General features: G+C 35.2%; 1 protein-coding gene across 4 annotated transcripts in view; it reads left to right on the top strand.

Moving 5' to 3' along the window:
* The window catches only part of MAGI2 (membrane associated guanylate kinase, WW and PDZ domain containing 2), a 1,353,147-nt gene that overhangs the window by 1,010,356 nt on the left and 329,370 nt on the right, over nucleotides 1-13,421 (top strand). The gene's annotated exons all lie outside the window — the stretch shown is intronic.

The raw sequence follows: 13,421 nt of genomic DNA, 5'->3' as shown, positions 1-13,421 counted from the left end.
CAACCCATGGAGCAGACCGATATTCCTGTCAGGAAAATACAACCAATAAAGAGGAAGAACTCTTTCTCTCTCCAGCCTCCTACTGTGGGCCCGACCTCTTCCCTAAGCTTTTCCTCTTCTTAGCCTCATCAGCCAAGATTCATCTCTAAATAAGACCTTGCATCCTGAAGCCAAAATGCCGTTCCTGGCCCCACAAAGGTGGCAAAACTCTGATAGAGCCTCACTGAAGAAACAACCTGCTTTGACCTACCTGGCTTTTGTAACTTGCCTACTGCAATAACTTTACACCTTACGTTTCACTGAAAGCCAAATGCCCAGTGTCTGCAGTAGTTCTGAGAGTATGATGATGACCTAGAAGGGCAGATTCTCATAAAGAATGGAATCCACTCTGCAGCCTTCACAACGCCCAAAGAACCTATGGGCTCTCCTAAGGTCACTGTCAGTTTAAGGACAGTTATCCATGGGGGAGAATTTCACCAAACCTGTTCTTTCTAGAGACCTCTGCCTCCCCTCTGAATTAGTAAATTCTACTCTGGCCTTAGGTCTAAATCACTACAACTAGTGTTTGCCCCACACCATACTCTTGAAACTTTGTTATTGCAGCTTTTTCTTTCAAAAGAAACCTAAACTCCAGACTCACAGGCGTAACAACTGGGTGGCTCAGTTGGTTAAGCAGCTGCCTTCGGCTCAGGTCATGATCCCGGCGTCCTGGGATCGAGTCCCACATCGGGCTCCTTGCTCAGCGGGGAGCCTGCTTCTCCCTCTGCCTCTGCCTGCCATTCTGTCTGCCTGTGCTCGCTTGCTCTCCCTCTCTCTCTCTGATAAATAAATAAAATCTTAAAAAAAAAAAAAAACTAATGTAAATTAACACCAGGATTTCCAGTCTCTATCAAGAAAGCATACTAAAACTGTGCAGTGTTATAAATATAGTTATTCTCCTTTTGAATCTCAATGATATTTTCTTAATGCATTTATCTTCTGGGGCTTTGTATAATGAAAACTTGATCCCCAAATCCGTAATTCTATAATTTCTCTAGTACTTGCCCCCTCCTTTTTTTTTTCTTTTTTTTAAAGCCTGCATGGTTAGCAATTTTATATACAGTTTGGTCCATTTGCTTTGTTTGTATTCAATTTCAGGTTATTTTTTTCATCTTGTTTTATTTCGTTTTTTTTTTTTTTCAAATAAATGTATGTCAATACGTGGTTTGTAAAGAAGCCTTCTTCCCTTTCCTAACCCTTGACTCTACTGTACATGCCCACCTCCTTTAATTAAATAGTTTCTTTAGTTTCTGGCTGTATATCTTATGTATTTTTTTTAATAAGCATAGGAATGTTTTTGTTTAGTTAAATATCACACAGATCACTACAGTAGACACTAGAGATTTTTCTTACAGGTTTCGCAGCTCTGCATTGGTGCACCCTGTGTGTGGACTGTGTTTTGGGGTTTTTTAAAACTTGTTCTGACTGGATATTGAGCTTGCTTTCATAGTTTGCTAGTAAAATAATACTGCAGTGAATAACTTTGTACATTTGTGGGGATTTTTTGTGGTTAAAATGGAAACTTTAGAGAAATTTCTTAGAGGAAGGATTGTTGGATCCAAAGGTAACGTGTCTATTTTATGCCAAATTCCCCTCAAGAGAGGATACACCATATTGATCATCCACCAGCCTGGTGGGAGAGAGCCCATTCATTTACAACCCTGCTAAAAGAGGGCTGTCCTCAAGGTTTTTAATTTTTGCCAGTCTGGTAGGTCAGGAGTGGTATAGCAATATAGTGTTGAATTGGAATTTTGTTGTGATAAGAGAATTGGTCATCTTTTCAGGTATAAAGGACATTTGTGAATACTTTTGTAAACCGTCTTTCCTGGCAGTTGTACACTTTTCTATCAAGTTTTTAGTCTTTTTTTTTTTTCCTTTTTTCCCTTCACTTTTTAAAACTTCTTTATGGGGATGCCTAGGTGGTTAAGTCAGCTAAGTGCCCAACTCTTGATTTCAACTCAGATTAGGTTCTCAGAATCTTGAGATCCAGCCACAAGTTGGGATCTGTGCTCAGCAGGCAGTCTACTTTTCTCTCTCTCTCTCCCTCCCTCTCCTCCTGCCCCTCCCCCTGCTTGTGCACTGACTCACTCTCTCTCTCAAAATAAATAAATAAATAAATAATAAGCTAAATAATATGACATAAAAAATGACATAAATTTTAAAATAAATAAATTAAATAAATCTTTAAAAAATAGAAGTTCTTTTTGAAGGACAAGAGCTTTTTATCACTAATAATATGTTACAAATCTTTCTCTCTCAGTTTGTCATTAATCTTGTCACATTGACTTTGATGTTTTGGACTATACAGAAATTCTTTGTTGCTTTTATGTACTCAAATTCACCAAGTTTGAATCCTAGGAAAGCCTTTCCTCACACCCAATTTATAAAGGAATTTATACCTACTATTATCACATTGTTTCATTTGTTTCCTCCCCATTTGGAGTTTAGTATGGTACACTAACTAAAAATCTATCTAAGTTTCTGCATCTTCACTGGGTCCAATCTTGATAAATTCTATTTTTCTAAGAAATTATCCATTTCATTTAGATCTTCAATTTTGTTGGCATAGGTTTGTGCAACATATTCTACAGTTTTTATGATTGTTTCCCTGTGTCCTTTCTTACTTTGTTCTATGTGACTTATCTTTTAATCCTAAATTAGTATGTTTATTTTGCTGATTTTTAAAATGAAACAACATTTTGGTTACTTTTACTATTTTTCAGTTATCTAACATGAATTTTTTCTTTTATCTTTCTTTTTGTGTGTTTTTTTTTTCCTTGAGAAATTCCTTTGTTGTTCTTTTTCTAGCTTTTGAATTAGGAACTCACCTTCATTATTTTTATTCATATATATATGACATAAAATTTTCTCTGATCACTCTTTTAATTGTACCTGACAGATTTTGCTGCTTAGTATTTTCATTCTCATTGCTTCTAGGAATTTGACAATTTCAGTTTGCATTTCCTTTTTGACACAAAAGTTGTTTATTTAGACTTTCTAGTTGCTAGATGAAAGTTCTTTTGATTATGATTTTATTATTACTGTCTAGATTGTATTGCATTATGGTCAATAATGACTGTATTAATTTCTGCTTTGTGGAACTTATTAAGACTTTTTATAATGTAATATGTAGACAATTTTGGAGAATGTTCTGTGAGTACTTGAAAAGAATATATATTCCCTATTATGGAGGTATAAAACTAGAAAAAGAGATGGGGGGGAGAATGAAAAGGTTTTCCTAGTTAATTATATTACATTTAGTTCTTTTCTATGTGTCATTTTGTCAGTTTGACCTATCTTCAGCTGGGAGCAGTCTTAAATATTTGTCATTAATGTATTTCTATTTCTTCTCATACTTCCTATAGTTAGAGTTTTATAAAGGTGGTTTGTATTATTTATCATACAGATAGTTACCATTATATCTTCATTATGAATTACGACCTTCATCGTTATAATGTTCCTTATTCTTTTTTCTTTAAGATTTTGTCTATTTATTTGAGAGAGAGAATGAGAGGGAAGAGCAAGAAAGGGGAGAGGTCAGAAGGAGAAGCAGACATCCCACCGATGTGGGACTAGATCCTGGGACTCTAGGATCGTGACCTGAGCCGAAGACAGTTGCTTAACCAACTGAGCCACCCAGGCACCCCTAATGTTCCTTATTCTTATTAATGCTTTTGACTTGAATTCTAAAGTCTGATAGCAAGACTATACCTCCTGTTGTCTTATTTTTTTTCTATCTGAGTGGTATATCTTTGTCCAAGCCTTTACTTTTAGCTTTTTTGAGTAACTTTGTTTAAATGTGTCTATTCTTTACAGGATAAACTGGGGTTTTCCTTTATGAGCTAATTAGAAAATCTTAAGAGAAGCAAATTGTGTTCATTTCTGTATTTTAACTGTCATCTTATGTTATATTTGTTGACAATGTCATGTTCTAATGATCATGGTTTTTGTCTCTGTGTAGTCTGTTTTCTTTGGGGTTTTGTTTGTTTGGGTATTTAGAACAGCCTATATTTGTGTTCTGATGTTTACCATCATACTTTTATAAGGTCTTTGTTCACTTGCTAATTTTAAGTGGTGTTCTATACTCCCACCTATTACCAAAGCAACAATTAATCCTGTTCCCACCTTTGTTCTGCTCTGATATGGACAATTAAATCTATTGAATGATTACTATTAGTCCTTTTCTCCACTCATCTCTTGGTTGAATTAAGGTTGGTTTAATTAAGTGGGGTACTTCAGGAAGTTTTCTTGGACATGGTACTCCCCTGAGTTTTTGCATATTTTTTAAAAAGATTTTTTTTTTTTTTTAATTTGAGAAAGCAAGAGAGTGCAAGAGAGAGCATGAGTGGGGAGAGAGATAGAGGGAAAGGGAGAAACAGACTCCCCACTGAGCAGGGAGCCTGACACTGGACTTGGTCCCAGGAACCTGAGATCATGACCTGAGCCAAAGACAGATGCTTAGCCAACTGCACCACCTAGGTGCCCCAGTTCTTACATATTTTTAACACGTGCGTGCATGTGTGTGTACATATGTGTGTTGGGTGTGTGTGTACTGGTATATATCTTGAAATTGTTCTGGGACCATGTTCCAAGTACATGGGGAGCCATTTCAATAGATATAGTTATTTTCTTTTTGAATTATAGTTTCAAGTATTAGTTCTGTTTTCCTTTTCTTCTTCATCTTCATCCTCTTCCTCTTCCTCCTCCTTCTCCCATTCTTCTTCTTCTTCTTCTTCATGTATTCCAATTATACATATACTGGATTATCTTTATCCTCTATATTAATGATTATTTTCTGAATCTTTTTATCTCTTGCTTATTTCATTTTGTTCTTTTGACTCTTGTCATGTCTTTCCTCAATGATCCCTATTATATTTTCAATTGAATCTATTTTCTGTTAGGCAGCTTGTAATTTAGTTAGAGTCTCAAATATTTTTTTAAATTTATTTTCTGATTTTGGTCACCTCTATCTTTATGCTTTTTGTCTGTTCAGAGCTTTTAAATTTTGATTCAAAAGGTTTTTCTATGTTTATAGATGCTTGTTTCAAAATATCTTGAGATTCATTACAATTTTCTCATTTGTGTTTTTGTTTTTGTTTTCTTTTGATGGAATGTAGCAAATTTCCATTTGCTATATTATTACGACTCTTATTCATGATTTCTTAAAGTATGAATATTATCTGCTATTTTCTGTTGATTTCGAATTTTTTTTCATAGACCAACTAACAGTTTTATACAAGTGAAAATAAGGGATTTGGGTGAGTTATTACTTTGCCAGTTCAGGAGCACCCTCTTCTGTTTCTTTTGTGAAGTACTGATTCTTTAGTGAATAACATTTTTTCCCCCCAGAGAGAGTACTTGTATGTCTTATTGTCCTAGAATTCTCTTTTAATTTCTACTTCATTCTTCTTTCCTATCATAACCAAATTTCTAAGGGCCATTTCCTCCATTGACTCAGCCCCCTCTTCTTCTTAAGCAGAGCCTTCCCAAGACTCCACTTCTCATTCTACTCACTTGCAAACCCCTTGCATTCAACCCGGCAGCAGCTGTGTTCTGATCAACCATGTCTGCTGTCAGCATTTCCCCACGCAGGATAGGAATTTATCATTCCAAGAGTGATTTTGTTTGTTTTCTCATCCTCCGGTCCTGGTGCCCTCTCCTTTTTTCTGCAGACTCTCCACCTTTCTGATTCAGAAGGGGCTGACTCTGCTGGTTTGGGGCATTTATGTCTCTACTTACATGTAACTTTTGAGTTCATTGTATTTTCTTTCACCTAATTATGTTGTAGGTATGCATTATGGGTGGTTTTATTGCTCTCTTAGTGGATAGTTATGTCTTTTCAGGACATACAGAGAGGTTAAAATTTAGATGTCAGCCTTTATAGTATAGAAGCCCAGAGTACTTCAATAAATAATTTGAAGGGAATGATGATGATAAATAGATAGATCAATGGATGGATAAGCATAGACTTAAACAGGCTAAGAGGAAACTGGAGTTGTATATTTCAAAGTTCTTGGCACATACTTTGCTTCCCAGATCTTACTTTATGGACAGCCCTTTTCCCAGAGCTCTAGTAATACAAAGAAAAACAGTAGGTTGATCACTTTTTGACCTTCGAGTGGAGCTTGCAAACTTAAACCAGAGGTTTCTTTTGAGTCTTTACCAGACTTTACCAGGCAGTATTCTTTTCTTGTGCCATGCCCTCCTGCCACCATTTCTTGTCACCATCTCAAAGAGATTGCAGTAATCTGCCATCTTTAAGTTAGCGTTGCGAATGTTCACATCTGTATTTGCTAGCTTTTCCCCAAAACACTGAGTGCACATTTCTTCACATATCAATATTGAATGGATTTTGTTAAAAATCAGAACGTATTCAGAATTTACTTTTATAATTACAAATGCATTGTTGAATATAGGAAAAGAAGAGACAAAAATATAATAAAGTTTATTAACTTAAAAAGTCATCTTTTGTTTATTTTATTCTTGCACAGTATCCTTCTCTTCCTTTTTTCCTATAAAAACTCACACTGAGGGGGCGCCTGGGTGGCTCAGTGGGTTAAGCCGCTGCCTTCGGCTCAGGTCATGATCTCAGGGTCCTGGGATCAAGTCCTGCATCGGGCTCTCTGCTCAGCAGGGAGCCTGCTTCCTCCTCTCTCTCTCTGCCTGCCTCTCCATCTACTTGTGATTTCTCTCTGTCAAATAAATAAATAAAATCTTTAAAAAAAAAAAAAAACTCACACTGAGGACTCCTGTATAAACTTACTTATACTCCTAAGGACTACTAAAACTCCTAAGAAGTTCTTGGAAACAAGTTATATGTAACTTTTCCAGAAAAATTGAATTATATTTCCTAATTCGTATACTATGTGTACAGCAAAATCTAATGAAGATTGGGGAAAAGATTTTATTATGAGTATTAGCAATTACCATATTGTATACTATACACAATATTACTTGAACTAGGGAAATTTTATATGTTTTTTTTATGTTCCGTTGTAATGTCGTTACCTCTAAAACACAAAAGCAAGAGTCTAAATTAAAAAAAAAAAAAAAAAGGAAAAAAAAGTTCGAAAATGTAATATAGGGTTAGAGGAAATGGTTTCTCATTTCTGGTCTCTGTTCTTGTTTCCAATATTTTAGTACTTTGTATGCTTCCTGAATTCATCTGCCTTTCTGGTTTTGGAGAGAATTTTAATCTGCCCAGGATGGGCCTCCACACAACCTTATATGAGTTAACACAACCCATGCTGTGGCTCATATAGGACAGTGCCCCCAGAAAAGGAACAAAGCCTGATTCCAGATTTTAAACCTTATCGTATCTTATCTTCTAAGATTTGAGATGCAGTAATACTTTAAACATAAATGTCTTTACCTAGTTTCTCCAGGAAGCAGAAAGATAGGCAACAGGGGGGGAAAAAAAAAAAATCAAAATGATAGAATAGCAAAATTAAGTCTCTTGGAATTGTCTCTTGAAAAAAAAATAAACATAATATAAAAAAAGAATATAAATACAAAATCCTACATTCTCGTTTTGTTTAAAAAATCAACATTATTCAGTGAGTTCAGTGTTACACGTATTGGATGGAATATTAATGAAGTGTGAGTAGAAGTCATCTAATTGATATGGAGAGTTGGTAAAATCGCCTTTTTCAGTGTTTAATTTGAAAGTATTTTAGACTTCCAAAAAAATTGCAAAATACCATAGTGTTTCCATGTACCTCTCACCTAGCTTCCCTTAATTTTAACATCTTTCATAAGTCCAGTTACTGAAGCCAGGACATTAACATTCATGTAGAATATTAACTAATCTATAAACCTTACTTGAATTTTGCCAGTCATTCCATTAATGTCCTTTTTCTGGTCCAGGACCTGATCCCACAATGCATTTAGTTTCCCTGTCTAAATAGTTTCCTTCATACTGTGACGAAACCTAGTCTGTTTTTCTATTTCAGAACCTTGACACTTTTAAAGGGTACTGACCAGTTCCTTTACGGAATGCCCCTCTATTTGACTTTGCCAGATATGGCTTTGTTTCTACCAAAAGGACGCAGCCGCCAGCCATACTGGATTATTCTGTGGGTGGATTCTTGACCTGAGGGTAACTGTTACCTTGATCTTCTGGGTCAAGTAACTTGAATCTATTTTGAAGAAAATGAGCATGAGTACTTTGGGGAAACAGGTCACAGAATTGAGAAACTCCGAGATCAAAGTAGTGCTCTCAGTGCTTGAGATAAAAAGGAACATAGAGTCAAGTATGGGGTGACCATTCCAGGACATGGGCAGGATGAGCACGCAGAAGTAGACAGTCAGTAGAAAAGAAAGAAGATGTACACAATGAAATGGAACTGAGAGAAAAACATAGACACAGAGAAAAGTGGCTTCGTTTAAAAGACTAAGTGAGTGAGATGAAAGGGAGCTTTCTGAGATACCTAAGGTAATGTATCCTAGATTTCTTACAGCTATTACAGTATCCAGGTCCCATTTCCAAAAGAAATACTGTCTTTGGATTCTACAAGTTTCCCAGTCCCAGCCGGAAAACTGCTTCTCATGAGATCGCATGAAGGAGTGTTGGTTTTCTGCATTGAAAGTGGATCAAACAAACAGAAACAAGCAAACAAATACATAAATTGGAAAGAGCAAATAAGTAAAAAAATATAGCTTGGTGGCCGGGGCAGAACCCAGGTGTAACTGGGTGCCTCTTTTATCTTTTGCTCCTCTGGCAGTCTGGACTGACTACAAGTTAATCTCAAGAGTAACACAGACTTGTGTGATGGGAATAGCTCATCACTGAATTTTCTCTATGGTTCCATGGCCTGAAGAAAATCTCAATTAAAATAGTTTTTAATGCAGTATTAGCCTTGTTGATCTCAAGTGTTTATTTTCCCCAGCTGCATAGTATATGTTACTGTTTCATTAGTGTGACCTTAATCATTCTCAAATGTGTCAGGTATTGTTGAATACAGTAGTCTACGTAACCCAGGACCTGAGAGCGCCAAGCGACATGCTTGCCTAATTGGGCAAGAGGTACAAAACCGGAAATTCTTTTTCTCAGTTGTTAGCTTACTTTTAAAGAGAAGCAGTTGGTTTTCAAAAACAAATTCAAGTCCAAATAGTTCATTTTCACAGTGAAAGGTGAATCTTAACTTTCTTAACTTTCATCATCTAGATATATACTACCCGGCTTATAATCTTAAGTATATTTTATGACTTGTCTTTTTATGATTGCAGAAAACCTTGTGGTTTTTCATTAACATTCTAGTCTTGACCTTTCTTTGCTACTCAAGAAAATGTCATTAAGGGGAATACACACATACACACATGTACATATTCATACACACAGAACATTTTATTCATTGGTGATAGTTTTGTGTACCCATTTGTGTACAAATTTGAGTACACAAATTTTGTGTACTCATTTGTGTACAAATGAGCTGATCTATAGATCTGTTACTGGGTTCTTGTAACATTCATTCATTAATTCCTTGCAGAATATTTGAAATGAAATGAATAACAACCTTTTTTTTTTTTTTAAGAATTTAGTTATTTATTTGACAGACAGAGATCACAAGTAGGCAGAGAGGCAGGCAGAGAGAGAGGGGAAAGCAGGCTCCCTGCTGAGCAGAGAGCCCAACGTGGGGCTTGATCCCAGGACCCTGGGACCATGACCTGAGCCCAGGACCCTGGGACCATGACCTGAGCTGAAAGCAGAGGCTTTAACCCACCGAGCCACCCAGGCGCCTCAATAACAACTCTTTATAACAGAAAGCTAGAGTTACAGTGTTTGTCTTCTCTCAAAATAAATAAATGAAAAATTAAGAAGTTAATAAAGTAATTAAAATGCAGGCTCCAAATTCAGACGTATGAGTTTAAAAATTGACCCATTAACTGTTAGAACCTCTTGATATCTCCCTTTCTTCATCTTGTAAATTTTGAGGGTTAAGTCAAGTCAAGTCAGTTTTGAGGATTAAGTGATTTATTTTTCATAATGTAAGTAAAACAATGCTTAGCACATAGCGTTTAGCTCTCATTATGTTTTGCGGTCTCTTCTCACCTTAGCCCAAATGTCATAGAAAATATAAGAAAAATTAGATTGCAATTCATATATCTGAAATAAAATTTTAATAAAATTACTTTCCCCTCTCCCCAAAAAATGTGAGTCATGGAACACTAATAGTGAAAATGCTCGAAATACTTAATACTTAGAGTATAAATGTTTATAGCATATATTTTGTCTTGGAATGCATTAACAATTTATTTTGGAAATGTGGAACAAGCGAGCAAACAAAATTTACTGATATGTAAGGCAAAACAAATCAGATTCTCCCTAAATTCTGATGAATACTTTCTGGTGGCAAGTAGGGCAGGATGCTACATCAATAGTTTGCATTGCAAATCTACAAAGGTAAAGAATCAATTAACTGTACTTTTGCAATGCATTGCTTAGAATCAGTAATTTACTCAAAGCTCAAAGATGAGGAATAAATGAAGAAATAGTTTACATTATAAAATATTCTAAATCTTTTTTTATTCGAAAATTTTAATCATGAAATGTTTTCATCTAACAATACCAATAAGACACAGGACTTGAAAAAAGAAGACACAAGACTAGTCATGTAATATTAACGATGTTAGCTATATATTAGTGAATATGATTGTTTTGCATATTATAGTCATAAGATGATATTAAACCTGTTATAATTATGGATTCATGTATTCAGCCATATTAATAAATAGTCATAATATCAGTTGCTATCCTCTGTATATTTTTCTACTTTAGCTGCTTGGAAAGGGCCCTCAGCAGATATCTGTCAAACGGATTCTTCTTTTTAATAGCCAAATTCTCCAATAGCTTGGGGGATTTGGTGAAAACCATCTGGACTGTTATTGTCTTTAATCTAAATTAAGTGTTGTTTATGCTGTGCTAGACAGAGTGTCTAAATTGATATCTAAATTGGTTAAGACCTCTAAAAGCAGAATACAGGAATTTTAAATTCTGAGTTGCTGATAGGGCAAATGAGTTAACACATGGAAAGCCCATCAGTACCTTGGTCATTGTAAATATTCAGTAATACTGTTGTTATCATCTTGAAAGAAAAATTTCTTAAGGTATTGTATGTTTATGAAGACATGACTAATCTAAGAAAAATAAAGTCATAGTCTAGACTTCATGTTAAAACAAAAAAAGAAACACTAGAAAAATATCTTCAGTATTTAAGCTAGGCTCCAGTGACAGACCTATAAAGGGAAACACTGAGAAATTTACCAAATAATACTTAAAACATCTGTGTTAATGAAAATGTTCAACAAAATTAAATCTAAACAAACTTCAAAAACATATATGCAACATGTGATAAAGAATTAATATCCTTTATAAGTAAAGAACTCTTAGGCATTGACTTTAAAAAATGAGAAAGGTTCAAAAGAAAAAATAATTGCCTGAGGGTAAACATATAAAAAATGTTCAGGGGCGCCTGGATGGCTCAGTGGGTTAAGCTGCTGCCTTCAGCTCAGGTCATGATCTTGGGGTCCTGGGATCGAGTCCCGCATCAGGCTCTCTGCTCGGCAGGGAGCCTGCTTCCCTCTCTCTCTCTCTCTGCCTGCCTCTCCCTCTACTTATGATTTCTCTCTGTCAAATAAATAAATAAAATCTTTAAAAAAAAAAAAAGTTCAAACCAGCCAGCAGCCCAAGAAAGGTGACTTAAAACAACTACAAGTTGCTATTTTAAAATCAATTTATTTGGTTTTTAAAATAATAATGCACCAGTACTTTTTCTGCATATCCAAAAATTCAAAAGTTCTAAAAACTGACTTCTGTAACTCATTTGGCATCAAAATGTAACCTGACTTGGACACTCTGGAAGCAGAACTGTGCTATCTGATATGAAGTACTCCTTATTTGTGCCTTTTAGTGCAAATCACATCATTTTGGTTGCATAAATAGTCACGTGTTTGATTATAAACTGCTTCCCCAGACTCTGCTTGGAGTGTTGTGGGAAAAGTAGGCATTTGCATCATGTTAACTTCTGAAAATCAAAAAAATTATTAATTCCAAAACTAAATGTCCCTAAAAGTTTTGGCTGAGGAACTGCCGACCTGCATTTAATTTGACAGTGCAGAAAAACAAAGTCATTCGGAAACCCCCCAGTAATATTACAACCTGCTCTATTTTGCCAGTGGGACAGTGATACTCTGGCAATTTATATCAAAAGCCATAAAAGGGTGTATGCCCTTTATGCCAAAACTCCACTTCTAGAAATTTATTATGACTAAAGTACTCGGAAAGTGATGAAAGATGTAGGTTTTAGTAAGTCCAACATAGATGGCATATAACAGGTAAAAACTGGAAAAACCCAAATACTCAATGACAGAAGAAGTGGGTTCGAACAGTCTCTAGCCACACCTCAGACCACCGCTGCACTGCTTTTAAGTGACATTGTACAGTAATGCTCATTCCATTGAAGATGCCTTTGGTTATCTTGTTAGGAAGAAATATTGGGCTACAAAAACAATATGTACTGTATGATGTAATTTCTTAAAAATTATTTGTAATTATCTATGTTTGAAAATATTTAAAGGATATTCACCAAAATATTAATAGTGGTTATCTCTGGATTGTCACATTGCAGATGTTTCTAATTTTCTCTTTATAACTATGTCTTGTCTACAGTGAACATGTGTTATTACTACAATAATAACATCATTTAAAGACATCATTTAAAACATGCCAATATATCTGACTTAGATTCCAAGTTCTCTCTCTATATATAACTAATATCTATCAAGAAGAATGTAATGTTCATCATATTTATAGGAGTTAATAATTATAAAGGCTCAGTGTGTCCGTTATCATATGGTTTCACTTATTTGTGGAACATAAGGAATAACATGGAGGCCATTAGGAGAAGGAAGGGAAAAATAAAGGGGGAGAAAACAGAGTGGAGATGAACCATTAGAGACTATGGATTCTGGGAAACAAACTGAGGGTTTTAGAAGGGAAGGGTGTGGGGAGATGGGTGAACCTGGTGATGGTTATTAAGGAGGGCACAGGTTGCATGGAGCACTGGGTGTTATATGAAAACAACGAATCATGGGACACTGCATCAAAAACTAATGGTGTACTGTATGGTGACTAACAGAACACAATTAAAAATGGATTTAAAAAATTTTTTAAAATTATAAAGGCTCAGTGTATTTGGAAAACAGTATCATAAAACAAAGCCTTGTTTTCAAATAGCATGTTTTTGCCTATAGAAGCATCTACAGTATTGTTGATATTTTAAAAGTGTATGTATGAAAATTAGCCATGAAGAATGGGAAATATGAACCATATTGCCAAGGCAAGTGGGTTTAAGATTTTAGACTTTATGAAAAAAAAAAATAGG

This window comes from Neovison vison, chromosome 4 (genome assembly GCF_020171115.1).
Source record: "Neovison vison isolate M4711 chromosome 4, ASM_NN_V1, whole genome shotgun sequence".
Lineage (NCBI taxonomy): Eukaryota > Metazoa > Chordata > Mammalia > Carnivora > Mustelidae > Neogale > Neogale vison.
This window is presented reverse-complemented; position numbering and strand designations above follow the sequence as displayed.